General features: G+C 38.7%; 1 long non-coding RNA gene across 2 annotated transcripts in view; it reads right to left on the bottom strand.

The window, feature by feature from the left end:
- Window positions 1-287: 287 nt before the first annotated feature.
- LOC129621639 (uncharacterized) overlaps window positions 288-27,738 on the bottom strand; it is a 39,798-nt gene continuing 12,347 nt past the window's right edge. The window contains exons 1-4 of one of the 2 annotated variants that reach the window (XR_008699576.1): window positions 17,523-17,623; window positions 16,143-16,253; window positions 7,841-8,001; window positions 288-638 (exon numbers count right to left, since the gene is read on the bottom strand). This is a non-coding gene — a long non-coding RNA (uncharacterized LOC129621639). Of the gene's footprint in view, window positions 639-7,840; window positions 8,002-16,142; window positions 16,254-17,522; window positions 17,624-27,738 lie in introns of those variants that run through there. The other variant, XR_008699575.1, reaches the window with a different exon arrangement.

Raw genomic sequence — 27,738 nt, 5'->3', positions numbered from 1 at the left:
AGCTACAGTTTCACATCCAGATTTATCCAAATGTGGATTGTGGAATATGTATTTATTGAAAAGGCTTCCCTGTTGGCTCAAGGGAAAGAATCCACCTGCCAATGCAGGAGATACAGGTTCAGTCCTTGGGTCAGAAAGATCCCTGGGAGAAGGAAATGGCAACTCACTCCAGTATTCTTGCCTGGGAAATCTCATAGACAGAGGAACCTGGCAGGCTACAGTCAGTGGGGCCATAAAAGGGTCTGACATGACTTAGCAATTAAAGAACAGCAATTTATTGAAAATAATGCATACAAGTTGACCCACATAGTTCAAATCCCTGTTGTTCAAGGGTCAACTACATACAATCAAAAGTTCAGTCAGTAAAAAGACACAACAATCATAAATGTTTGCATATAGCAAATACCAATAGAATTTCAAGCTAGAAGAAACAAAAACCAATAGAACTAAAAGCAGATTTAAATAAACCAAAAATTATAGCTGGGAGATTAGAAACTCCTTTCTCAGTAATAAGTAGAAAGTCAGTAGGATATAGATAAAGATTTAAATAACACCAGCAAGCAACACATGTGGCATTTTGAAAACATCCCAAACCAAAAGATGAATATAGGTTATTTTCAAATCCTGTGGATTATTCCCTGAAAGAGAGAAAACAAAAGAGAACTATATCTTAAAACAAAGCTACTATTATCATAAGCCAAATACTAAGCAAATTTAATATAATTGAAATCATGCAAAATGTTCTCTGACTGTAATGGAATTCAACAAGAACTTAATAACAGAAAGATAACAAGAAAATCTCCAAGTACTTAAAAATTAAACAACATATCTAAATGATACCTGAATTTTTAAAAAAGTCATAGGTAAATTGAAAAATATTTGGAACTGAATGTGTGTGAAAGTCCAAATAAAAATTTGAGGGATATAACTAAAGCAGTGCATAGGGTAAATTTATACTCGTAAATGCTATTAAAAAAGAATAAAGGTCTTCATTGAATAATCTTATTTTTTCACCTTAAAAACTAATATATACAAAATAACCCAGATTAAATAGAAGAAAGGAAATAATAAAGACCAAATCTATTCAATAAAATTGGAAAGAGATAAAAAAGAAAATCAGAATGTTCTTTGAAAACATTAATGATAGTATTATAATAAAAATTATTGATAACTTCTGCCAAGGCATATAAGTGCCTATAGAGAAGCATTTCTCTTAAATACAGATGAAAAATATCTTCAATATTATACTAGCAAAGCTAATAGAATTACATATAGAAAAAATAGCACAACATAACTGAATGATGTTTATTCCAGGAATGGAAAGTTTGTTCAATATTTCAGTCAATGTAATCTATCATATTAACATAATAAAGAAAAATCACATGATAATGTCAATTGATGCAGAAAAAGAGCTTGACAAAATTCATCATCTATTCTTTCATCATAAAAACTCATCAAACTGGGAATATAAGACACTTCCTCCACATATTAAACAATATTTACAAAAGCCTACCTCAAATATCACTTTTAAAGTAAGAAACTGAGGGTTTTCCAGGTGGTAGTAGTAGTAAAAACCTGCCTGCCAGTGCAGGAGATACAAGAGATATGGGTCCAATCATTAGTTCAGTTCAGTCGCTCAGTCGTGTCTGACTCCTTGCAACCCCATGAATCGCAGCACGCAAGGCCTCCCTGTCCATCACCAACTCCTGGAGTTCACTCAGACTCACGTCCATCGAGTCAGTGATGCCATCCATCCATCTCATCCTGTGTCTTCCCCTTCTCCTCCTGCCCCCAATCCCTCCTAGCATCAGAGTCTTTTCCAATGAGTCAACTCTTCGCATCAGGTGGCCAAAGTATTGGAGTTTCAGCTTAGGCATCATTCCTTCCAAGGAAATCCCAGGGCTGATCTCCTTCAGCATGGACTAGTTGGATCTCCTTGCAGTCCAAGGGACTCTCAAGAGTCTTCTCCAACACCACAGTTCAAAAGCATCAATTCTTCGGTGCTCAGCTTTCTTCACAGTCCAACTCTCACATCCATATGTGACCACTGGAAAAACCATAGCCTTGACTAGACAGACCTTTGTTGGCAAAGTAATGTCTCTGGTTTTGAATATGCTATCTAGGTTGGTCATAACTTTCCTTCCAAGGAGTAAGCGTCTTAATTTCATGGCTGCAGTCACCCTCTGCAGTCATTTTGGAGCCCCAAAAAATAAAGTCTGACACTGTTTCCACTGTTTCCCCATCTATTTCCCATGAAGTGATGGGATCAGGTGCCATGATCTTAGTTTTCTGAATGTTGAGCTTTAAGCCAGCTTCTTCACTCTCCTCTTTCACTTTCATCAAAAGGCTTTTTATTTCCTCTTCATTTTCTGCCATGAGGGTGGTGTCATCTGCATATCTGAGGTTATTGATATTTCTCCCAGCAATCTTGATTCCAGCTTGTGCTACTTCCAGCCCAGCATTTCTCATGATGTACTCTGCACATAAGTTAAATAGGCAGGGTGACAATATACAGCCTTGATGGTACTCCTTTTCCTATTTGGAACCAGTCTGTTGTTCCGTGTCCAGTTCTAACTGTTGCTTCCTGACCTGCATATAGGTTTCTCAAGAGGCAGGTCAGGTGGTCTGGTATTCCTATCTCTTTCAGAATTTTCCACAGTTTATTGTGATCCACACAGTCAAAGGCTTTGGCATAGTCAATAAAGCAGAAATAGATGTTTTTCTGGAACTCTCTTGCTTTTTCCATGATCCAGCAGATGTTGGCAATTTGATCTCTGGTTCCTCGGCCTTTTCTAAAACCAGCTTGAACATCTGGAAGTTCACGGTTCACTTATTGCTGAAGCCTGGCTTGGAGAATTTTGAGCATTACTTTGCTAGCGTGTGAGATGAGTGCAATTGTGCCATAGTTTGAGCACTGTTTGGCATGCCCTTCTTTGGGATCAGAATGAAAACTGACCTTTTCCAGTCCTGTGGCCATGGCTGAATTTTCCAAATTTGCTGGCATATTGAGTGCAGCACTTTCACAGCATCATCTTTCAGCATTGAAATAGCTCAACTGGAATTCCATCACCTCCACTAGCTTTGTTCGTAGTGATGCTTTCTAAGGCCCACTTGACTTCACATTCCAGGATGTCTGGCTCTAGGTGAGTGATCACACCATTGTGATTATCTTGGTCATGATGGGGAAACAGTGGCAGACTATTTTTTTGAGCTCCAAAATCACTGAAGATGGTGATTGCAGCCATGAAATTAAAAGACGCTTACTCCTTGGAAGGAAAGTTATGACCATCCTAGATAGCATATAGAAAAGCAGAGACATTACTTTGCCAACAAAGGTCCGTCTAGTCAAGGCTATGGTTTTTATAGTGGTCATGTATGGATGTGAGACTTGGACTGTGAAGAAAGCTGAGCACCGAAGAATTGATGCTTTTGAACTGTGGTGTTGGAGAAGACTCTTGAGAGTCCCTTGGACTGCAAGGAGATCCAACCAGTCCATTCTGAAGATCAGCCCTGGGATTTCTTTGGAAGGAATGATGCTAAAGCTGAAACTCCAGTACTGTGGCCACCTGATGCGAAGAGTTGACTCATTGGAAAAGACTCTGATGCTGGGAGGGATTGGGGGCAGGAGGAGAAGGGGACATCAGAGGATGAGATGGCTGGATGCCATCAGCGACTCGATGGACATGAGTTTGAGTGAACTCCGGGAGTTGGTGATGGACAGGGAGGCCTGGTATGCTGTGATTCATGGGGTCGCAAAGAGTTGGACACGACTGAGCAACTGAACTGAACTCATAGGTTGTTGATTAGATGAAAACATTTCCTAGATCTAAAGCTGTTGGATATTTTGTTGCAACGATAAAGAATTTTTTAGACTCTCTGGTTTCTCAAATAGGGTAGTTATTTAGCTACGATGCTATCTCATGCTTTGGGATTAGGTAGATGGTCTCAGGAGGACATTTTAGCTCTGAAATTCTTAAGCATTTATAAATGTTTACTGTCCTCTTAAGTGTCATTGTGATAATCAGAATTTCATCTCTTTCCCTAGATACAGTTCAGCAGATTATTTTTATACTTTGACGTATCAGTGCAAAGATCCATTGTCAAAGTGTCATTTAAGATTAAAAGCACATTATAAAGGCCAGTGGTATAATATTCTAAGAACTGAACTATCTCTTAACATTACTTCTAGTTATACTTGTAATATACATCTCCCCCAAGTCCAAACCAAAAACTGAATTGTGAGTAAATATTTGAAGTAGATATCAAAATGTGGTACATAGATCACAATTTTACTCTCTAAATGTGCTACTAGTAAAATTTACCCTCTCTATTTGCTACTAGTAAGTTTAAAACCATGTGGGCTGTCCCTGGAAGTACTCTTTGTTATGCTTTTCAATTTTTGATCTTACATAGAACTAGATCTCACTAACGGTCATAACACTGCATTAAATGATATTGAAATTTAACTTTCCATCAAATTCCCATTAAAAGTGACACTCCTAGTTAATTCTTTGTTCTTATGAAACATGCAGTTTTTATAAGGATGAGCTTAACTTGAACCATTATAACACTGCTAACATTATAATGCTGCTAATAATTGTAATGGAAGCTGCTATAACCTCTTATAATTGTTATATTGTACTTAACATGCTGAACCACAGATCATAAGTAATAAAAATTAGATGGTAGGTAGAGTAATTATTTTTATTATTATTTTGCTTCAGGGAGAATCTATTTTGCAATATACAACGTTTATCTGAACGTGAACATGCAGAGGCAGTCCACTACGCTATGAGTTTAAAATGCTGTCATCTCAAGGACCTTCAGAAATATTGTAAATTCAGTGCACTTGAAAATATTTTATTTTTTAATACATGAAAGTAAACTTCTTATGATAGCCATTCCTTTCATCTGCCAGAAGCTTTACTTTCTCCCTCTGCTGACTTTGGTTTTCAGCATGAATAAGGCAGAATTTTTCTTGTTGGTAACAGAACATTTTTTAACAGGATTTGTTCCACTTCTTATTTATTTTGTTTTGGGTGCCAGAAAATGAGTTAACTAGTATATTCTAGGTTTCAGGTATGAAGGTAGGTGCTGGAGGAAATTACCACCATGAGTCTTCTTTCCTATGTAACAAATCCATATTCCTATCAATATGTATTTAAACTAAACTAAAGATATAATAGACAACTATGGTGATTCTTTAAATGACTGCAAGCAGCTGAAATTTTTTTCAAGTTTCTAATGTGCTTAAATACATAGTAACTATGGCAGTGATACAAGCTAAATATGGTATAAATAAAATAATATTAAGAAACTATAGGGAATCAACCCTGAATATTCATTAGAAGGACTAACACTGAAGCGAAGTTCCAATACTCTGGACGCCTGATGTGAAGAGCCAATTCATTGGAAAAGACCCTGATTTGGGGAAAAGATAGAGGGCAGGAGGAGAAGGGGGCAACAAAGGATGAGATGGATAGATGGCATCGCTAGCTCGATGGATATGAGTTTGAGCAAAGTCCAGGAGATGGTGAAGGACAGGGAAACCTGGCGTGCTGCAGTCCACGGGGTCACAGAGAGTCGGACATGACTTAGCAACTAAACAACAACATGAAAAAGCTATATTTACAATCATTTCAAAACGCTGAGTAGAATTCTAATGATGAGACATAACACTTAAATTTACTCTTGTAGCTTTACCTAACTTTGTAGAACAGAACTCTGAACTTTCACCTAAAGGGTAAGCCTGCCTGATATGAAATACTTTTAATTAAATTGAGCCAGATCCACAGGGTTTCTGGGGAAAAAAAGAGGAAGAATCTTCCTCAGAGCTTTTCTTCCACCACTGTCCTCCTGAATAGGCCTAGAAAATAGCCCAAATTTTCTCCTTGGGACAAAAACATAAAGACGTATCTTGATTTCATGGTCTTAACATGATTTTCAACTCTATTTTCCATTTGGTAATGAACTGACTTATTAGAAGTCATTCTAAATGAAGTATAACAATGGGATTCTACATAAAAGACATTCTGGATTTCTGAATGGGCACCAAGAAGAATTCACTTGAAATTATTAAAAGTAGAATTTCTATAATAAATCTACTTTGTAGATCAAGTATGAAGATGTTTTGTTGGTTTCTGTTTCAACCATGACTTGCTGAAGACATTTATTCCCTCTGAGGACTCAGGGTTAATGCTTAAGTTAGGACTTATAATACATAAACCTTCTGACAAAAGATACAAGTCATTCTCCATATTACACAGATGACTGACTCCAACCTTATTTGGGAAAAGGGATTTTTGCAGAAGTAATTAGACAAAATGAAGTGATTCTGGATTAGGGTGGGCCCTAAATCCAATGGTTCATGTCCTTGTAACAAGAACAGTCTGGGTCACAGAGATTTACATGAAAGGAGGATGCCATGTGAAGACTGAGGCAAAGATTGGAGAGTTTCCTCCACAAATCACAGAACGTCAACAACTGCTCAAAGAGAAAGCCCAAGAGAAAGGCTTGGAACAGATTCTGCCTCTGAGTCTCAGAAGAAACTAGTCCTACTGATGCCTTCATTTTTAGATTTTAATCCTCCAGCCCTGCGAGAGAATAAATATCTGTTGTTTTGAGCCACCCAATTTGTAGTAATTTGTTATGGGACTCCTATAAAATTAATGTGATTCCCAATTATTTTTATAACCAAAATCCCCCAAGCCTCATTAACATTTGGGCAAGTAAAGAGGCACACAGGTAGTCATAACTCATTTAATTGAGAATTACTCACACTTTCTGATGCAAGGTACTCAGGCCCTTTGGAAAGATTTCCCCTTCCTCACAATCCAAACCTAGTATTCTGGGCACCTCCAGGGAGAGTTTCCTGTCTATGCACGGATGTCTGCCCTCAACATACCTTTCCATGGCTACTGTGGGTATCTCTCTTTGCCTGTGTGTGCATGTGTACTCAGTTGCTTCAGTTATATTTGACTCATTTGTGACCCTATGGACTGCAGCCAACCAGGCTCCTCTTTCCATGGGATTTTCCAATCAAGAATACTGGAGTGGGTTGCCATTTCCTACTCCAGGGGATCTTCCTGACCCAGGGATTAAGGCCATGTCTCTGCTTCTCCTGCATTGCAGGTAGATTCTTTACCATCTGATCCACTGGGGAAACCCCTCTGCCTGTACTATCACTGAAAAACTGAAGATGCCAAATTTTCTGGGAGTCTGTGACACTGGAGGAGGGTAATCCTCTCAAACTCTTATGTGTTTCATTGAGATAAAGGAGTTCTAAAACATTACTGATTCAGTAGAATAGCTTTTTAAATTTCTAAGTATGCTTTCTCTCTAGAAACTAGACAAGGGGTTATGAAGGAAATAGGAAAAGTTCAAATAATATACATCAGACTGAACTGATGATTGACTTCTTCATCAGTTAAGGAATTGAATCTGGTCAGCCCATCATTCTCTCTTGGGATCAGTTCTCTCTAGGTTTTTCATCTCCTATCAAATGGATCTTGGTCAGTCCACCTGCCAGTTCAAGTATATCCAAATTTTAAATGTGAATGAATGAGATGAAATCTTCCCTGAATGTTTGGGTGATTCTAGAGTAAATTCAATGTTTCCTTTCCTTAGCATAAAATGTTTAGGATTCTCTTCTATTTTCCATGTTTTCTCCCTCCATGAGATTTTATAGAGTTCCTGTTTTAATATTGTGGCAGGTTTCTTTTTTTAACCTGTCGTGTTTCTTGGGGCTGGTGGTGGGTGGGAAGTTGAGTGAAGAGAGAAAAAAAAATAGGTCAACTCTTTTTAAAAAGGTCACAGTCATTATTATAAAAGTAAATATTACCTCAGGTACAAGCTCTGTTGCTGCCACTCACTCACATCAGCTGCCCCTCTGCTCCTCCACAGCACACATGAGAGCTACTGTTGCTGCCCAGGGAATATTATGTAATAGTTGGTCTTGCTGATTTGTTCTCTTACTGGTGGCTCAGATGGTAAAGAGTCTGCCTGCAATGCAGAAGACCTGAGTTCAATCCCTGGGTCAGGAAGATCCCCTGAAGAAGGAAATGGCAACACACTCCATATTCTTGCCTGGAAAATCCCATGGATGGATGAACCTGGTGGGCTACAGTCCATAGGGTCAAAAAGAGTCAGGCAAGACTGAATGACTTCACTTCAACCTTCAACAGGTAGTACTAGACATGATTGAAAAGATGCTGAAGAGATCACAGTTCTATACTAATCATTACTTTATAATTCTAACAACTCCTTTTCAGCATATTAGCAGCTGAGGAAAATGGCCTATATGTGGTTGTGGTAGGTAACTCAGATAGGTCTGAAAATGTAAATGTGCACAAGAGAAAGTGCTAAGGCTTTGATCCTTCTTTCAGTTTCTACTGTATTTGATTCTGACCCTTTCTCTTCTTAACGCCAACCTCTAGACTCTGTGTAATAATGACCCCATCTGTACTATGCAGTCCCCTCTAGGATACAAGTTTCTATATACCCACAGCATTGAGACTGAATATGGTAAGAGGCAGACATGAGTTTCAGTTTATTTTCATAAGTGCCAGTTGCCATTCTGTGTCTTCTATTTTTGCAAGTTCCAGTTTGTCCTTGTTCTCATTCAACATCCATTTTTTCCACTGCCCTGCTGGCTAACTATTGTGACTTGAAGCTCACCATTAAACACAGAAACAATAGGCTGCTTCAACCACTCACACAATTTTATGATGTCCAATCCCTAAAATAAATTAATCATTCTATATACTTGTAGCAGTTCTGTTTTTATGATGTAACCCCGACTGATATATTCTCTAATTAGGTAAATTTAAATATGCTTTAATTTCTAAACTAAGGGTATGTCCTTGATTTATATTTATTCTAATTGTTTTCATGAGAATCAGCAAATAATTCTCATATAAAAAAATTTGAATAGTTATATAACATACAGATGAAAGCTATATGTGGGAGGGACAGAAACATGTATATATTTTTACATACTAATTAGTATATTGTCAGTGAGTTTTAATTTTCCTAGGAATAAAATATTTTTAATTTAATGAAAGTTTTAAAGGCTCAAGTTAATTTTAAGACTTCCAAACAAGTGCCCTGAGCAATTTACTTGACACATGCAAATAATATTGAAATAATTATGGAAGATAATGAAATGCTATAGAGGTGTCTGGAAATGTAAAATATTATTCAATTAAAATATTTTTTCTTTTTATATCAAATTTGACTTTGCAAACTAATTGCACTCAAGTTTTGATTTCTGACAATAAAAGACAGCCAGTCTTCCTGAATTTTCCTTCCAAGACTTTCTGGGAAATAATCAAAATCCAATTTGTCTAATCTCTTGTCTGTCCTGAATGGAAGAAATGAGAAATCTTTATAATTGCTTAAAGTCAGAATGAGCACATATTGAAGGTCCTCTTTGCATGGCATATGATTTATAATACATAATGTTTGTTGAATAAATAAATGGATGGATGAACCAATCTATAAGTGAGAACATGGTCTGCACATATTGATCCCTTCTTACATTGCAGAAGAAGGGAAAGCACCAAACTTCTGATGAATTCCTGCCTCATTTTCTAGGTGGAAACCTTTCATAGACTCACTGTAGTTAACCTGGTCATAGGGTAAGACTAGAGACAACTGTGCCAAGTGGTACCCCAGTTAACAAAATAAGCCATAAGACTAAGAGAAGTTGATAATAGCAATATTTTATTTTCTTAGGTTTCTCCTTTATGTAATGAATTACACCTACTAAGATTCATCAGTGGCTTTTCTCTAATAATATAAAATATTGAGATGAGAGGCCAGACTATGTACATTTGATGATCTGGAGAATTTCATGAATGTGAGCTAAAGGTAGTTTAGAGTCAGATGACTTTTGAATGAAAAGATAAAGGTCCTCCAAAATGCCAGTTCCTCTGATTCTAACTACCTGGATTTTTCTTAGTGTGAGGGAGTCAGAATCATAGAAGAATTTAGTTACTCCTTAAACATGTAGGTAGATCTGATTCTGGACAATTGTGTTAGAAGTTAAAAAGTGGAAATGAAAGTGTGCTCTCATTAAAGGACTAAAATTCAAGACAAGATAAAGATAGATAAATGAGATCTAACCAGTCAATCCTAGAGGAAATCAAACCTGAATATTCATTGGAAAGTCTGATGCTGAAGTTTCAATACTCTAACTACCTGATGTGAAGAACAAACTCACTGGAAAAACCCAGAGCAAAAGGAGAAGGGGGATGAAGATGGTTAAATAGCATCACTGACTTAATAGACATGAATTTGAGCAAACTCTGGGAACACACTGAAACCATACTCACAGAAAACTAGTCAATCTAATCACACTAGGACCACAGCCTTGTCTAACTCAATGAAACTAAGCCATGCCCGTAGGGCAACCCAAGATGGGCGGGTCATTGTGGACAGATCTGACAGAATGTGGTTCACTGGAGAAGGGAATGGCAAACCACTTCAGTATTCTTGCCTTGAGAACCCCATGAACAGTATGAAAAGGCAAAATGATAAGATACTGAAAGAGAAACTCCCCAGGTCAGTAGGCACCCAATATGCTACTGGAGATAAGTGGAGAAATAACTCCAGAAAGAATGAAGGGATGGAGCCAAAGCAAAAAGAATACCCAGCTGTGGATGTGACTGGTGATAGAAGCAAGGTCTGATGCTGTCAACAGTGATAATGCATAGGAACCTGGAATGTCAGGTCCATGAATCAAGGCAAATTGGAAGTGGTCAAACAAGAGATGGCAAGAATGAATGTCAACATTCTAGGAATCAGCGAACTGAAATAGACTGAAATGGGTGAATTTAACTGACATGACCATTATATCTACTATTGCAGGCAGGAATCCCTCAGAAGAAATGGAGTGGCCATCATGGTCAACAAAGGAGTCCAAAATGCAGTACTTGGATGCAATCTCAAAAATGACAGGATGATCTCTGTTCATTTCCAAGGCAAATCATTCAATATCACGGTAATCCAAGTCTATGCCCCAACCAGTAACACTGAAGAAGCTGAAGTTGAACGATTCTATGAAGACCTACAAGACCTTGTAGAACTAACACCCAAAAAAGATGTCCTTTTCATTATAGGGGACTGGAATGCAAAAGTAGGAAGTCAAGAAACACCTGGAGTAACAGGCAAATTTGGCCTTGGAATACAGAATGAAGCAGGGCAAAGACTAATAGAGTTTTGCCAAGAAAATGCACTGGTCATAACAAACACCCTTTCCAACAACACAAGAGAAGACTCTATACATGGACATCACCAGATGGTCAACACCGAAATCAGACTGATTATATTTTTTGCAGCCAAAGATGGAGAAGCTCTATACAGTCAGCAAAAACAAGACCAGGAGCTGACTGTGGCTCAGGCCATGAACTCCTTATTGCCAAATTCAGACTTAAATTGAAGAAAGTAGGGAAACCACTAGACCATTCAGGTATGACCTAAATCAAATCCCTTATGATTATACAGTGGAAGTGAGAAATAGATTTACAGGCCTAGATCTGATAGATAGAGTGCCTGATGAGCTATGGAATGAGTTTTGTGACATTGTACAGGAGACAGGGATCAAGACCATCCCCATGGAAAAGAAATGCAAAAAAGCAAAATGGCTGTCTTGGGAGGCCTTACAAATAGCTGTGAAAAGAAGAGAAGCTAAAAGGAGAAAAGGAAAGATATAAACATCTGAATGCAGAGTTCCAGAGAATAGCAAGAAGAGATAAGAAAGCCTTCCTCAGCGATCAATGCAAAAAAATAGAGGAAAACAATAGAATGGGAAAGACTAGAGATTTCTTCAAGAAAATCAGAGATACCAAAGGAACATTTTGTGCAAAGATAGGCTCGATAAAGGACAGAAATGGTATGGACCTAACAGAAGCAGAAGATATTAAGAAGAGATGGCAAGAATACACAGAAGAACCGTGCAAAAAAAGATCTTCATGACCCAGATAATCACAATGATGTAATCATTGACCTAGAGCCAGACATCCTGGAATGTGAAGTCAAGTGGATCTTAGAAAGCATCACTACGAACAACGCTAGTGGAGGTGATAGAATTTCAGTTGAGCTATTCCAAATCCTGAAAGATGAAGCTGTGAAAGTGCTGCACTCAATACGCCAGCAAATTTGGAAAACTCAGCAGTGGCCACAGGACTGGAAAAGGCCAGTTTTCATTCCAATCCCAAAGAAAGGCAATGCCAAAGAATGCTCAAACTACCACACAATTGCACTCATCTCACATGCTAGTAAAGTAATGCTCAAAATTCTCCAAGCCAGGCTTCAGCAATATGTGAACCATGAACTTCCTGATGTTCAGGCTGGTTTTAGAAAAGGCAGAGGAACCAAAGATCAAATTGCCAACATCCGCTGGATCATGGAAAAAGCAAGAGAGTTCCAGAAAAACATCTATTTCTGCTTTATTGACTATGCCAAAGCCTTTGACTGTGTGGATCACAATCAACTGTGGAAAATTCTGAAAGAGATGGGAATACCAGACCACCTGACCTGCCTCTTGAGAAGCCTGTATGCAGATCAGGAAGCAACAGTTAGAACTGGACATGGAACAACAGACTGGTTCCAAATAGGAAAAGGAGTACGTCAAGGCTGTATATTGTCACCCTGTTTATTTAACTTCTATGTAGAGTACATCATGAGAAACGCTGGACTAGAAGAAACAAAGGCTGGAATCAAGATTGCTGGGAGAAATATCAGTAACCTCAGATAGGCAGATGACACCACCGTTATGGCAGAAAGTGAAGAGGAACTAAAAAGCCTCTTGATGAAGGTGAAAGTGGAGAGTGAAAACGTTGGCTTAAAGCTCAACATTCAGAAAACAAAGATCATGGCATCCGGTCCCATCACTTCATGGGAAATAGATGGGGAAACAGTGGAAACAGTGTCAGACTTTCTTTTTTGGGCTCCAAAATCACTGCAGATGTGACTGCAGCCATGAAATTAAAAGACACTTACTCCTTGGAAGGAAAGTTATGACCAACCTAGATAGCATATTCAAAAGCAGAGACATTATTTTGCCAAGAAAGGTTTGTCTAGTCAAGGCTATGGGTTTTTTTGTGGTCATGTATGGATGTGAGAGTTGGACTGTGAAGAAGGCTGAGCGCCGAAGAATTGATGCTTTTGAACTGTGGTGTTGGAGAAGACTCTTGAGAGTCCTTTGTAAGGAGATCCAACCAGTCCATTCTGAAGGAGATCAGCCCTAGGATTTCTTTGCAAGGAATGATGCTAAAGCTGAAACTCCAGTACTTTGGCCACCTCATGCAAAGAGTTGACTCATTGGAAAAGACTCTGATGCTGCAAGGGATTGGGGGCAAGAGGAGAAGGGGACGACAGAGGGTGAGATGGCTGGATGGCATCACTGACTCGATGGACGTGAGTCTGGGTGAACTCCGGGAGTTGGTGATGGACAGGGAGGTCTGGCGTGCTGCGATTCATGGGGTCGCAAAGAGTCAGGCATGACTGAGCGACTGATCTGATCTGATCTGGAAGTTATTAAAGGACAAGGAAGCCTGGCATGCTGCAGTTCATGGAGTCACAAAGAATTGAACACAACAATGAAGGTGAAAGAGGAGAGTGAAAAAACTGGCTTTAAACTCAACATTCAAAAAATGAAGACCATGGCATCTGGTCCCATCACTTCATGCAAATAGATGGGGAAACAATGGAAACAGTGACAGATTTTATTTTCTTGGGCTCCAAAATAACTGCAGATGGTGAAAGCAGCCATGAAATTAAGACTCTTGCTCCTTGGAAGAAAAGTTATGACAAACTTAGACAGCATATTAAAAGGCAGAGACATTACTTTGCTGACAAAGGTCCATCTAATCAAAGCTATGTTTTTTCTAGTAGTCATATTGGATGTGAGAGTTGGACCCTAAAGAAGGCTGAGCACCGAAGAATTGATATTTTTGAATTGTGGTGTTGGAGAAGACTCTTGAGGGTCCCTTGGACTGCAAGGAGATCAAACCAGTCCATCCTAAAGGAATCATTCTCGAATATTCATTGGAAGGACTGATGTTGAAGCTGAAGCTTCAAATCTTTGGCTACCTGACACAAAGAACTGACTCATTAGAAAAGACCCTGATGCTGGGAAAGATTGAAGGCAAGAGGAGAATGGAACAACAGAGGACGGGATGGTTGGATGGCATCACTGACTCAATGGACATGAGTTTGAGCAAGCTCCAGGAGATGGTGAAGGACAGGGAAGCCTGACGTGCCGCAGCCCATGGGATTGCAAAGTCAGACATGACAGGGCAACCGAGCAACAATAATAGCGACTAAACAGCAACAACAAAGAATCTTTACTTTAAATTCATGCTCTTGTTGTGATACCATGATGGTTGTGATGGATGATGAGTAGTGAAATTAACTAGCAATGTACACATAATTCAAGAATTTTACATAATGATATAACATTTAAAGACTGTTCTTAAGGACTGAATGGTACTTCAATTACTTTATTGTCACTGAAGACTGAAACTCCAATCAGGTTTTCAAATAAAAATGACTAGATGAAAAAACCCAAAAGTTTATCTTAATGACTTAGTGTTGTTAAAAACATTTTTATTTGTATCTTGATGTTTTGTATTCCCTTAGGAAGAGATAAAATCAAAATTATTGAAACCAAATAGTCATCAGGATCGCATTTATAGCCCATTAATATTAAGCAGCCAAAATGCCCTCTTTCACCTGTTATACTGAATGCATTTTGTGCTGAGTGATAGATATAATGAATTATCCTTTATTTCAGCCCTTTATAGGGGCAAAGAAGTTAACTGTATAATGTAAAAACTCTTCAGAGCAAAAGGTCATGTTTTTCACTTAAGGGCATACCATTTAGTGTAATTGATTTAAAATATCAGGCAATGGGCAGAGAAGGGGAATAACTGAGAAAAGCAGAAAGAAGTCTTCACATATAGGGAAGCTAGATTATTAGCATTTGAGTCCTTGTTTTAGGAGGGCAGAAAGGACAAAGACAAGATGGTTAAGATACCCTGCTAAGTTGCTTCAGTCATGTCCAACTCTGTGAGACCCCAGAGACGGCAGCCCACCAGGCTCCCTGTTCCTGGGATTCTCCAGGCAAGAACTCTGGAGTGGGTTGCTATTTCCTTCTCCAATGCATGAAAGTGAAAAGTGAAAGTGAAGTCACTCAGTCATGTCCGACTCTTAGTGACCCCATGGACTGCAGTCTTCCAGGCTCCTCCGTCCATGGGATTTTCCAGGCAAGAGTACTGGAGTGGGGTGACATTGCCTTCTCCATAAGATACCCTGCTGCCAAGTCGCTTCAGTCATGTCCGACTCTGTGCGACCCCATGGACTGCAGCCTACCAGGCTCCTCCATCCATGGGATTTTCCAGGCAACAGTACTGGAGTGGGGTACCATTGCCTTCTCCTAAGATACCCTAGGTCATGTTATTTGGTGTTTAAAATTCCATGATATAGCTATTCAAATTAATTCTGTGGCCCTTTCATCCCAAGGTGAGAACTGGATTCCTGAAAAAATTTGTGGGAAACTTAGAGTTTGTGGTTAAGAAACTTAAGACCTTATTTAACAAGCATGATTAAAATAAGCCAAATCAACTGTAGCAGTTTTAAAATACAGCACTCAATTCGTTGAGAGGTGGGGGTGTATATTTCCCCTCTCCTTGAATTTGGGAGAACTTGTGACTAGTACTAGAGAAATGATGGTAAGTGACTTTTTAATCTAGATCACAAAAAGAACTGAGACTATTGTTTTGCTCACTGTAGCACTTGTACAAGAGCCCTGAGGTTGTCATGCTGTGAGAAATCCATAGAGCATGTGCAAAATCACAGGGACAAGCTCCGAGACTGACTGAGAGTGGCCCTGCAGGCACTAGGTACTCCAGCCTCCTTCTCTTCCAGCTCCAGCCACTATTCAAGTGCAGCCTCATGAAAGACACCAAGATAGAACTTGCTGTCATGCTCTCTGGGAATTTCTGACCAGCAGAAATTGTGAGACATAACATAATGATCACTGTATTAAGCCATTAAGCTTTGAGCTCATTTTCTGTGGGACAACAGATAATCAGAATATAGTTTGGTATCTGGAATTGGGCTGTATTTTTAATACGAACCTAAAACAGCTGGCACTTGCTTTGGAGTCCAGTGGTGAGCATGAGTTGAGTGGACTTGAGGAGACTGTAAAGAAAAGCTAGGTGCACCTCATGGAGACTGTTAGTGAAGGCCTAAAGGAAATTGAGAAAAACGTTATTCAAAGCTGGAGGAAAGGAGATTCATTCCATGCAGTGGCATAATGTTTAACAAAGCTCTTAATCATGGAATTATTAAAAAGAGAAAATGTACCTCATGAATTGATAGATCTCGCTAAGATTTGGGGGCAGGATATTGGAAGTGTGAGCTCTTTCAGCCATGCATGGTAAGTTATATTTAAAAACAGATGATGCACGAAAAGGAATTACTCATTTTCAAGCATAACTTGGAAGAAATATAAAGGATTCAGGGCTTTCTGGGTATTAAGGTAAAATCATTTTTCAGTCCCAGTTTCTGCAGATAGCAAAAATAAAATAATACAATGTTTAAATTAAGAAATAACTTCAGGGCAAAGACTAAATCCAAAGTGAGCCTATAAGATTCCTTGTTAAAGAAAAGAAAGTGTTAGTTGCTCAGTGGTGTCCAGCTCTTTGCAACCACATGGACTGTAGCCCACCAGGCTACTCTGTCCATGGAATTCTCCACGCAAGAATACTGGAGTAGATTGCCATTTCCTTCTCCAGGGGATCTTCCCAACCAAGGGACTGAACTCGGGTCTCCTGCATTGCAGGCAGATTGTTTACCATCGGCACCTCCAGGGAAGCCCTAAGACCTCAGAAAAATTTAACTGTGTCACATAAATCCTTTCCTTCCTTGTGCATGCTCAGTCCTGTTTGACTCTGCAACTTCTTGGGCTGTAGCCCACCGGTCTCCTCTGTCCATAGGATTTCCCAGGCAAGAATATTGGAGTGGGTTGCCATTTTCTATTCCAGGGGATCTTCCTGACCAAGGGATGGAACCCTGGTCTCATGCATTGGCAGGCAGATTCTTTACCACTGAACCACCAGGTAAATATTTTCAAACAGAGAAACAAGACTTCTAAAGATTTTAAGGGCATCCCTGAAAGACCACCCCACCCCCCACCTCACTGGTAGACAATAGGTCCCCAAGAATCTTAGGAGTATTTTCTCATAGATGCTTCATAGGGAAATCAAGGTAGAAAAGGGCTTATTGTGAAAAGATTGGTGAGTTTCATCTCTATCTGAAATAATCAGTTATAAATTGCTACACAGAAAGCCCATAACATTTTCAAAGTAAGTGTGTCAGTGTGGATAGAATAGGACAAAGGAAACCAAAAATACAAAACAGTGTTTGGATCTTTGAATCTCTGCAGGCAAGAGACAGTCTGAGAAAATGACTCAGTTCCATACACAACCTCCTTTTTATGGGAAAGGATAACTCACATGGCAGAACAATGATCCAACAAGATGGAACCAAGAACTCTGGAAGATCAGCACCAGGTTGCAGTACTGGCTTCTAATCAAGGAACTGGAAATGTGCGACTGACTACCTTTAAATTGCTGTGTGTCACTAACCCATGTGCTTCCCATTTCCACCTTCCCTCTCCTTCAGAATAGCAGTGTCTGTGGCATTTATCCTATGCCTAAACTAGCATTACGTATTTCATGTGTATAGGAGGAAAATAACTTTTCATTTTAATTCACACATCTTAAAATTAAGAGGAGCCACACCTGAAGAAATACATCTAAGGAAACTAACCCAGGGATACTCATGACATCTGTAATGAAGTGCTGGGCCTGAGACTGACGCTGTAATGAGATCAAACTTGCAGAGATTATCAGGAGAGAGTGATTGTATTTTGAGTGTGGGAATAATGCAAATAATTTGAGGCCAAAGTGAAGAATCTGGAGATTTAAAAACATAACACCATTTTGTTTGGCACTCCTCCTACTGAGAAGTGGAGTCTATACCCTTTGCTTTAAATATTTAAAGTTTTAAACATTGGAAGCAGTATGATTAGGGCAGAAGTAATATTATGTGATTAACAAGGCTGGATAATAAAAAGCTTCTGATTGTTCATCAGTTCTTTCATACTGGAGCCCTGAGCTGCCATGTAAGCAGTTCAACTGTCCTGAGCTCACCAGAGCTGGAAGAAAGCCAAATTAATTTAAAAAGCAGACAAAATGGAGATCTGGAACTGTATGATGAGAGAAAGAGAGAGAGAGATCCCAAGCTTGCCAGCCCTTAGATGTTCCTACTCTCCACTGTTATAGATCCAATTATAGTTTGATGGCTATGTCATGAGAGACCCCTGAATCAAGTCTATTCAGTCCAATCTCTTCCAAAGTTCTAACCACAGAGATGATGATAGATGATAATAACATGATTGGTGATGTTTTAAAACACTAAGTCTTGGGATGATTTGTTACATGGCAATATGGCAGAAAGCAAAGAACTAAAGAGCCTCTTGATGAAAGTGAAAGGAGAGTGAAAAAGTTGGCTTAAAACTCAACATTCAAAAAACTAAAATCATTGCATCCAGTCCCATCACTTCATGGCAAATAGATGGGGAAACAATGGAAACAGGGACGGACTTTATTTTGGGGGCTCCAAAATCACTGCAGATGGTGACTGCAGCCATGAAATTTAAAGATGATTGCTCCTTGGAAGAAAAACTATGACAAACTTAGACAGCATATTAAAAAACATTTACAAAGAATAATTACTTTGTCAACAAAGGTCTGTCTAGTCAAAGTTTTGGTTTTTCCAGTAGTCATGTATGGATGTGAGAGTTGGACTATAAAGAAAGCTGAGCGCTGAAGAATTGATGCTTTTGAACTGTGGTGTTGAAGAAGACTCTTGAGAGTCCCTTGGACTGCAAGGAGATCAAAGCTGTCAATCCTAAAAGAAATCAGTCCTGAATATTCATTGGAAGGATTGATGCTGAAGCTGAAACTTCAATACTTTTGCCACCTGATGTGAAGAACTGATTCATTAGAAAAGACCCTGATGCTAGGAAAGATTGAAGGTGGGAGGAGAAGGGGACGACAGAGGATGAGATGGTTGGATGGCTGTAGAATCACCGATTCTATGGACGTGGGTTTGAGCAAGCTCTGGGCGTTGATGATGGACAAGGAAGCTTGGTGTGCTGCAGTCCATGGCGTCACAAATATTCGGACATGACTGAGCGATTCAATTGATTGAATAAACAACCAGAATGGTCATATAATCAAATCATGGTCAGATAAATCAAATAATGTCCTTTCATTTGTTGTCCCTTTAAATGCAGAAGCAATAACAGCCTTTTTAAAAATGACATATAGTTAATGTATGATATCATATGTTTCAGGTGTACAACATAGTGATTCACAATTTTTAAAGATTGTATTCTACATATGTGCTGTGCTCAGTCACTCAGTTGTACCCAACTCTTTGTGACCCCATGGACTGTGGCCCATCAGGCTCCTCTGTCTATGGAATTTTCCAGGCAAGAATCCTGGGGTGGATTACTATTTTCTACTCCAATATTCCACTTATAGTTATTATAAAATGTTGACTGTATCCCTGTGTTGTACAGTATATCGCTGTAGCTTATTTATTTTATACACAAAAGTTTATAGCACTTAATGCTGTATTCCTAACTTAACCCTCCCCCTATTCCCTTTCTGCAGTGGTAACCACTCGTTTGTTCTTGTATCTGTATATTTCTGTTTTATATTCACTAGTTTGTTTTATTTTTTAGATTTCACATGCAAGTAATATAATTATGTGTCTTTCTTTTACTCACTTATTTTTCTTAGTATGTGTACGTGTGTGTATTAGTCTCTCAGTCATGTCCAACTTTGCAACCCTATGGACTGTAACACACTAGACTTCTCTATCCATGGAATTCTCCAGGAAAGAATACTGGAGTGGGTTGCCATTCCTTTGTCCAGGGGATCTTCCCAACCCTGGTATTGAACCTGGGTCTCCTGCATTGCAGGCAGATGCTTTACAGTCTGAGTCACCAGATAAGCCCTCTCTTAGCTTAATACCCTCCAAGTCCATCCATGTTGTTGCAAATGGCAAAATTTTGTTCTTTTTTATGGCTGAATAGTATTCTAGTGTGTGTGTGTGTGTGTGTATCACATCCTTTTTATTTAATCATCCATTGATAGACACTTAGGTTGCTTCTGTATCTTGGCAATTGTAATAATACTGCTATGAACACTGAGGGTGCATGTATCTTTTCAAATTAGTGATTTGGAGTTTTTTTCAGATATATACCCAGGAGTGGAATTGCTGGGTCATATGGTAGTTCTGGAGCTTCCTGGTGGCTCAGTGGTAAAGAATCTGCCTGTGATGCAAGAGCTGCCAGAGACATAGGTTCGATCCCTGAGTCAGAAGATCCCCTGGAGGAGGACAAGGCAACCGACTCTAGTATTCTTGCCTGGAGAATACCATGGACAGAGGAGCCTGGTGGGCTACAGTTCATAGGATCGCAAAGAGTTTGGGCAGGTCTGAAGTGATTTAGCATGCATGCACATTGTAGTCCTATTTTTAGTTTTTTGAGACACTCCGTACTCTTTTCTATAGTGGCTGTACCACTTTACATTCTCACCCACAGTATACTAGTGTTTCTTCCTTTCTAAATCCTTGCCGATGTTTATTTATGTTCTTGTTGATGATAGCTGTTCTGACAGGTGTGACGTGATACCTCATTGTGGTATTAATTTTCATTTCTCTGATGATTAAAAATGTTGAGCACATTTCCATGTGCTTATTAACCATCTGTATGTCTTTTTCAGAATGATGTCTATTAAGGTCTTCTGCCCATTTTAAAAATCAGGCTTATTTGATATGAAGTTGTGTCAGCTGTTTACATATTTGGGATGAAAGTGAAACTGTTAGTGCTCAGTTGTGTCCAACTCTTTGAGATCCTATGGATTATAGCCCACCAGGCTCTTCTGCCCATGTAATTCTCCAAGCTAGAATACTAGAGTGGAGAGCCATTCTCTTCTCCAAGGGATCTTCCTGACCCAGGGATCAAATCCAGGTCTCCCACATTACAGGCAGATTCCTTACCATTTGAGCCACCAGGAAGGCCCAATATTTTGGATATTGACCTTTTAATGTGATATCATTTGTAAATATTTCTCCCATTCAGGTTATATTTTCATTTTGTTGATGGTTTCCTTTGATGTGCCAAAGTTCTGTGTTTAAGTATGTTATATTTGTTGATCTTTGCTTTATTTCCATTTCTTTAGGAGATAGACCTAAATAAGTATTGCTGCAAATTACGTCAAAAGTGTTCTGCCTATTTTTATTTTATGAACTTTATGGATTCTAATTTTACATTTAGGTCTTTAATTTATTTTGAGTTTATTTTCATTTATAGTGTTAGATAATGTTTTAATTTTATTATTTTACATGTAGCCTCCAGTTTTCTCAGTATCTCAAGATACTTTCTTTACTCCATGATGTATTCTTAACTCTTTTGTCACATATTGACCATAGGTATATATTGTTTATTTCTGGGCTCTCTACTCTCTTCCACTGATTTGTCTGTTTTTGTGTCCATACCATGCTGTTTTTATTATTGTAGCTTTGTGTTGTAGTCTGAAGTCAAAAAGCATGATGCCTTCAGCTCTGTCCTTTTTATCAAGATTATTTTGGCTATTTGAGGTCTTTCTATTTTCATAGAAATTTTTAAATTATTTGTTCTAGTTCTGTGAAAAATTCCCTGGGTATAGTGATAATAATAGGCCATTTAATTAAGAGATTATCAGTTGCATTATGCATATCTTAAATTAGAAATGCTAATTATTATCTGGGAGATTCCCTGGTGGCTCAGATGGTAAAGTGTCTGCTTGCAATGCAGGAGACCCAGGTTCAATCCCTGGGTCAGGAAGATCCCCTGGAGAAGGAAATGGCAACCCACTCCAGTACTCATGCCTGGAAAATTCCATGGATGGAGAAGCCTGGTGGGCTACAGTCCATGGGGTTGCAAAGATTATTATTCATCATACATTACTCACTGAAAATGTTTCAGTGTGATGCTGTAAATCCTTTGCAGAACTATGTGTATTTTAATGCATGTAGTTCTCCATGCAAATAGTAAATATGTTTATTTTTGACTTCCTCATTTGGATATGTTAATGACCGATTCAGGTTCTGGATGTCAGAGATAGTAATTTAGAGGTTGTTAATGGAGAAGACATTAAAATATTTACAAGTAGTATCCCAGTAGAAGTTTCCTGAATTTCAAGTATACTAGAATTGATATCCTCTGAACTGAGAGTCATATAAAAGTTGTGTTTGTTTGTTTGCATAATCTACGTTTTTGCAAAAGAGAAATCCAAGGTTACAAAGATATTGAATAATCATGGCTAATAACAAAGTTTCCAACATTTATATCTATAAATTGTGAAAACTAGGATCCCCATACCTCAACAGTTTCAAGCAGCCCATATCTATCCATGGTTTTCCTTGAAGCAAAAGAGGCAATAGATATGAGATGAGTATCTCAGAGGCATGCAGGGATGGAAGGAGATGCAACTCTGGAGAGGTTGTGGTGTGGTTACATTCTCCCTGGAGAAGTGGAATATAAAGCTTTCAGGTTAATATTGTACAGTAATTGTATTTCTTAAAATGTTATCTGCTCCCTTTAGAAATGGTATGATAGCAAATGATGTTGGTCTGTCTTTCTGAGGGACTAATGAGAAGAGGCAAGAGAACATTCCTGTTGGTGCTACTTCATCAAGGACTCAAGAGTCAGTGTGCAGAATGTTACAGAAAAGTGTTACCACAGCAGTGAGGAGTGTAATGTGGTTAATGGGTGCAGTTCTCAGTACTAGGGTAAGTGTGATGTTTATGAGATTAATGTAAAGCCATGGGGAAAAAGAGGACTGAAATCCTCCCTATCTTAGCTGTATGCCATTGAGCAGAAATAATGTCTGGAGTAGGATGAACATGAAGGAGGGGTCCCAGTGTTTCACTTGTGACTCTAGATGTCAGTTGAAGGAGAACAGGAGGAGGAGGAAGAAAACAAGTAGCTGAAGAATGAATACCTATAGGCCCTTGACTTTCTTGTTGGGCTAGGAAACTCTATGACCCTAACATATAGAGAATATAAATGTTTTTCCTTCTTCATTTTTTAAATGAACTAGAAGAATGAATAGCAAATCCATGGGAAAAACAAAGGGAAAACCTTGGGAAACCATCCACCAGATCATGAGTCTTTTAACATCAAAATTCAGTTTTTCCTTATCAGTATAACTGAAAGTTAGTGAGGAAACTTGCTTTACTGTTTGATGAGTTATTTTAAGTTCCTCTTATTCTTTTTTCCTACTATTATCCTGCTGTGCCTTAGATGTATATAGCAATTTATGTTCACAGAGCTCAAAATATTATATGTTATCTCATTTATCTTCAATCCCTAGAATTTTATACCCACATGAAATTTTCCTAGGAAGGTCCTATAAATTCAATGATATATATTTGGGCACATTTTACCCAAGGGGCTCTTAGATGTTAAGAACTGTCAGGGGCTATTTTTAGATTAGAGGGAATTTAGCATTTCTAAAAATAAAGATTCCACTGACTAGATTCCTCTGCATTGCTGAAAGCAGCCTTTGGAGCAGAATCATCAGCAGGAATTCAATAATCCCTGAGTAGAAAGGCCACAGAGTAGCATGCGAACTGACCTTCTCTCTTGGAAGTTGGTAATGAGGCAGATGGCTCCAAAATTAAAGGCATATTCTGCCCTATATTTCTGCACTGATGCTACAAAAAAGTGGATATATCACTTTTAGGATGACCTCTAAAACTATCTATATACCACAGTTGGATTTCAAATAGCAAGAAGCTAGATATATTAGACGGAGAAGGCAATGGCAACCCCCTCCAGTGTTCTTGCCTGGACAATCCCAGGGATGGTGGAGCCTGGTGAGCTGCCATCTATGGGGTTGCACAGAGTCAGACACGACTGAAGCGACTTAGCAGCAGCAGCAGCAGCAGCTATATTAGAAAGAGTTTGGACTTTTGTGAGACTCCATATTTTAACTCTTACCAGCCCTTTTAAAAATGGAACAGATGCAGGAAAGAATGTATCTTATGGTTATGCCAAGGGACCTGAATTACTAGAGCATAGGGAAAATGTGGTAAAGGTGAGTGATAAGTTAAGATGGAAAGGTAAGCAATGGCAAGACAATATATGGCATGAGAAAAATTCTGGATTTTATTCTGATATAAGGGAAGTTAGCAGAGAGTTTTCAGTCAGGAAGTTCTGGTCTACCCCTTTGAAACAGAGTCTAGAAAACTGCTAAGAGACATCTATGCCCAGCCCCATGTACACCCTTCAATTCTCCATGCAAGAGCCGATGCCCTGCCACCCACAGTGCAGCTGTATGAATAGACCACAGTCTTCAGTGAGTATTCCTTTCTTTGGTTACATTTGTGGAGTTTCTGACAGGCAGTGGAGATTACTGCCAGGCACAGCACAGCCTCTTTGGAGACAGGTGACATACAGAAATTCATCACTGTTTATCAAGAAGCACCCATAAAAGCAGCTAACCTGGAAAAAGTATTGAATTGAAATCTGCAGAATCTTTGCAATGAGTTCTAATCAAGATGGGATAAAAATGCAGTGTGCTTCCTATCCATTGCCTCAGTATTACTGGAGTGAAGGATTGCTGCTTCTTGTCAGGAAGTTCATTTCATTTCCTATTACTTCCAGCTTCACGCCCAAAGCACTGAGAATTTCAAATGGAGTATATTTAAATAGACCAGTTTCTTTGTGTTATTTTTCTCAATTTATAATTGTTTTTCATAACCCTATTGGATGAGGGCTGGATGAAGCACAACCTGGAATCAAGATTGCCAGAAGAAATATCAATAACCTCAGATACACAGATGACACCACCCTTATGGCAGAAAGGAAAGAGGAAATGAAGAGCCTCTTGATGCAAGTGAAAGAGGAGAGTTAAAAAGCTGGCTTAAAACTCAACATTCAGAAAACTAAGATCATGGCATCCAGTCCCATCAATTCATGGCAAATAGATGGGGAAACAATGAAAACAGTGACAGACTTGATTTTTTGGGTTCCAAAATCACTGTAAATGGTGACTGTAGCCATGAAGTTAAAAGACACTCGCTCCTTGGAAGAAAAGCTATGACCAACCTAGAGAGCATACTAAAAACCAGAATCATTACTTTTCCAACAAAGGTCTGTCTAGTCAAAGCTTTGGTTTTTCCAGTAGTCATATATGGATGTGAGAGTTGGACTATAAAGAAAACTGAGCACCAAAGAACAGATGCTTTTGACCTGTGATGTTGGAGAAGACTCTTGAGAGTCCCTTGGACTGCAAGGAGTCCAACCAGTCCATCCTAAAGGAAATCAGTCCTGAATATTCATTGGAAGGACTGATGCTGAAGCTGAAACTCCAATACTTTGGCCACCTGATTCATTGGAAAAGACCCTGATACTGGGCAAGATTGAAGGTGGAAGAAGAAGGCAAAGACAGAGGATGAGTTGGTTGGATGGCATCACTGACTTGATGGATATGAGTTTGAGCAAGCTCTGGGAGTTGGTGATGGACCGGGAAGCCTGATGTGCTGCAGTCCATGGCATTGCAAAGAGTCAGTCATGACTGAGCGACTGAACTGAACTGAACTAAGTTAACATGGCTTAAATAAACCTTCCAGATCCTGTGGAAGTCTCATACAAGAACATGGGATTTCCTATTAAATTCAATCTAACCAATGCAACCTTAAAAATTTTTGTAGAGAAATTTAAGAAGTAAGGATTTATTGCAATAGAATAACACTGCCCTTGTGGAGAAAGAAGGCATTCATGTTCACAAGTGGCCTTTTGATGATGGTGTCCCACCATCTAGCCAGATTGCTGATGACTGGTTAAATCTTTAAAAAAATTAAGCTTTGTGAAAACATGGAAACATGGTTTTTGTGTTGCTACTGATGTGCAGGTCTTAGCAGAGTCCAGTGCTTGTCATCCTGATATTAACTGAAAGTAGAATGAAATATGAGGATTCAGTGCAGTTCATAAAACAAAAGAGGGGGTGGGGATTTTAATAACAAGGAACTTTTGTACATGAAGTATTGTTCTAAAATATGAATGTGCTTCAAAACTCCAATGGCCATAGAAGCAACTGTTGTAATCAATAAAACCAGAATGCCTAATGTTGCCTTAAAAGTGGAATTTGAGATAGGACCTAATTTGCCCTTCTTATTAGCCAACACAGTGGTTTAGTGAATGAGTCTTAGAGAAGCTTCCATAGTAGTCTGAAAATTAGTTTCACCAAATCACAAGCTTGGCATAATTACTATCTCTGTGTTTCAGTTACAGTCAGCCTATTTTGATACTTAACAAAAGATTCTCATTGTGCAGCATTTAAAATGTACCTATTACTTGTGCCAGTGTGAAATCATGCAGAACTGTGTTGTCTTTAAATTGGTTCTCATCCAGAATCTTACCAAAGTATAAAAAGTTAGGGATATCAGCTGCCAAAATACCCAAACATGATACTTATCGGGTTTTTTTGTGATCAAGTATTGTGACCAATACTTGGTCATACACAATACTTGTATTTTTTTTTACTACCACACAGAACTAAAATCCCAGGAACTATGAAGATTCTAATATTTATGTGGTTCATTTCTTCAGTCATTTCAAACACTGATAGCAGGGCCTATATGTATATTCACCTGTTTATGTTTGCATCTCCCATACTTGTACCAGTTCACATCACTTGTGAACAACCATTGGTTTTTATTGAATTTTTACCAAATCTTATGTTGATTATTTTTTTAAAAAATTTAAAGTTTATTTGTCTAATTTGGAGTATAATTGTTTTACAATGTCATGTTAGCTTCTGCTGTATGACAACATATATCAGCTATATGTATACAAATATCCTGTCTCTTGAGTCTCCCTCCTATTGGCCCCTCTGTGCATATGAAGTTATTTTAAAACTTATTTCATAACTTCATATGTATCTCCTTTTATATTCTTATGGAAAATCTCCATTTTGAAAATCTACATGGTACAGAAGCACATCTTTAATGACTCCAGACAAAAAAGCTTTACAGTTAACCTTCATATTTTATAGCACAACTTAACAGTAGGGATTTGAAAAAGAATTGGAAAGGATATTAAATATTTTTCATAAAATGTTACCTTTGCTTTATTATAGAACATGTAGCATATGTGCTTTAATCTGATGAATATTTTTAAAAGGTAGAGATGCTTTATCATACTTAAAATAATCTCCAATTATTAAATTTCTGATAGTCATAATTTTCCTAAAACACTAGAAGTTTTTTTTACCAACTATTACTTTTCTTTGAAGTGTAAATTTTTTCCTCTTCTCCTCCCAATCTCTCTTGCAAAAAAAAAAAAAAAGAGTTTTCCAGTAATTGCTGCTGCTGCTGCTGCTGCTGCTAAGTCGCTTCAGTCGTGTCTGACTCTGTGCGACCCCATAGACGGCAGCCCACCAGGCTCCCCTGTCCCTGGGATTCTCCAGGCAAGAACACTGGAGTGGGTTGCCATTTCCTTCTCCAATGCATGAAAGTGAAAAGTGAAAGTGAAGTCGCTCAGTCGTGTCCGACTCTTAGCGACCCCATGGACTACAGCCCACCAGGCTCCTCTGTCCATGGGAT

Source organism: Bubalus kerabau, chromosome 10 (assembly GCF_029407905.1).
Source record: "Bubalus kerabau isolate K-KA32 ecotype Philippines breed swamp buffalo chromosome 10, PCC_UOA_SB_1v2, whole genome shotgun sequence".
In the NCBI taxonomy this organism is placed as follows: domain Eukaryota; kingdom Metazoa; phylum Chordata; class Mammalia; order Artiodactyla; family Bovidae; genus Bubalus; species Bubalus kerabau.
This window is presented reverse-complemented; position numbering and strand designations above follow the sequence as displayed.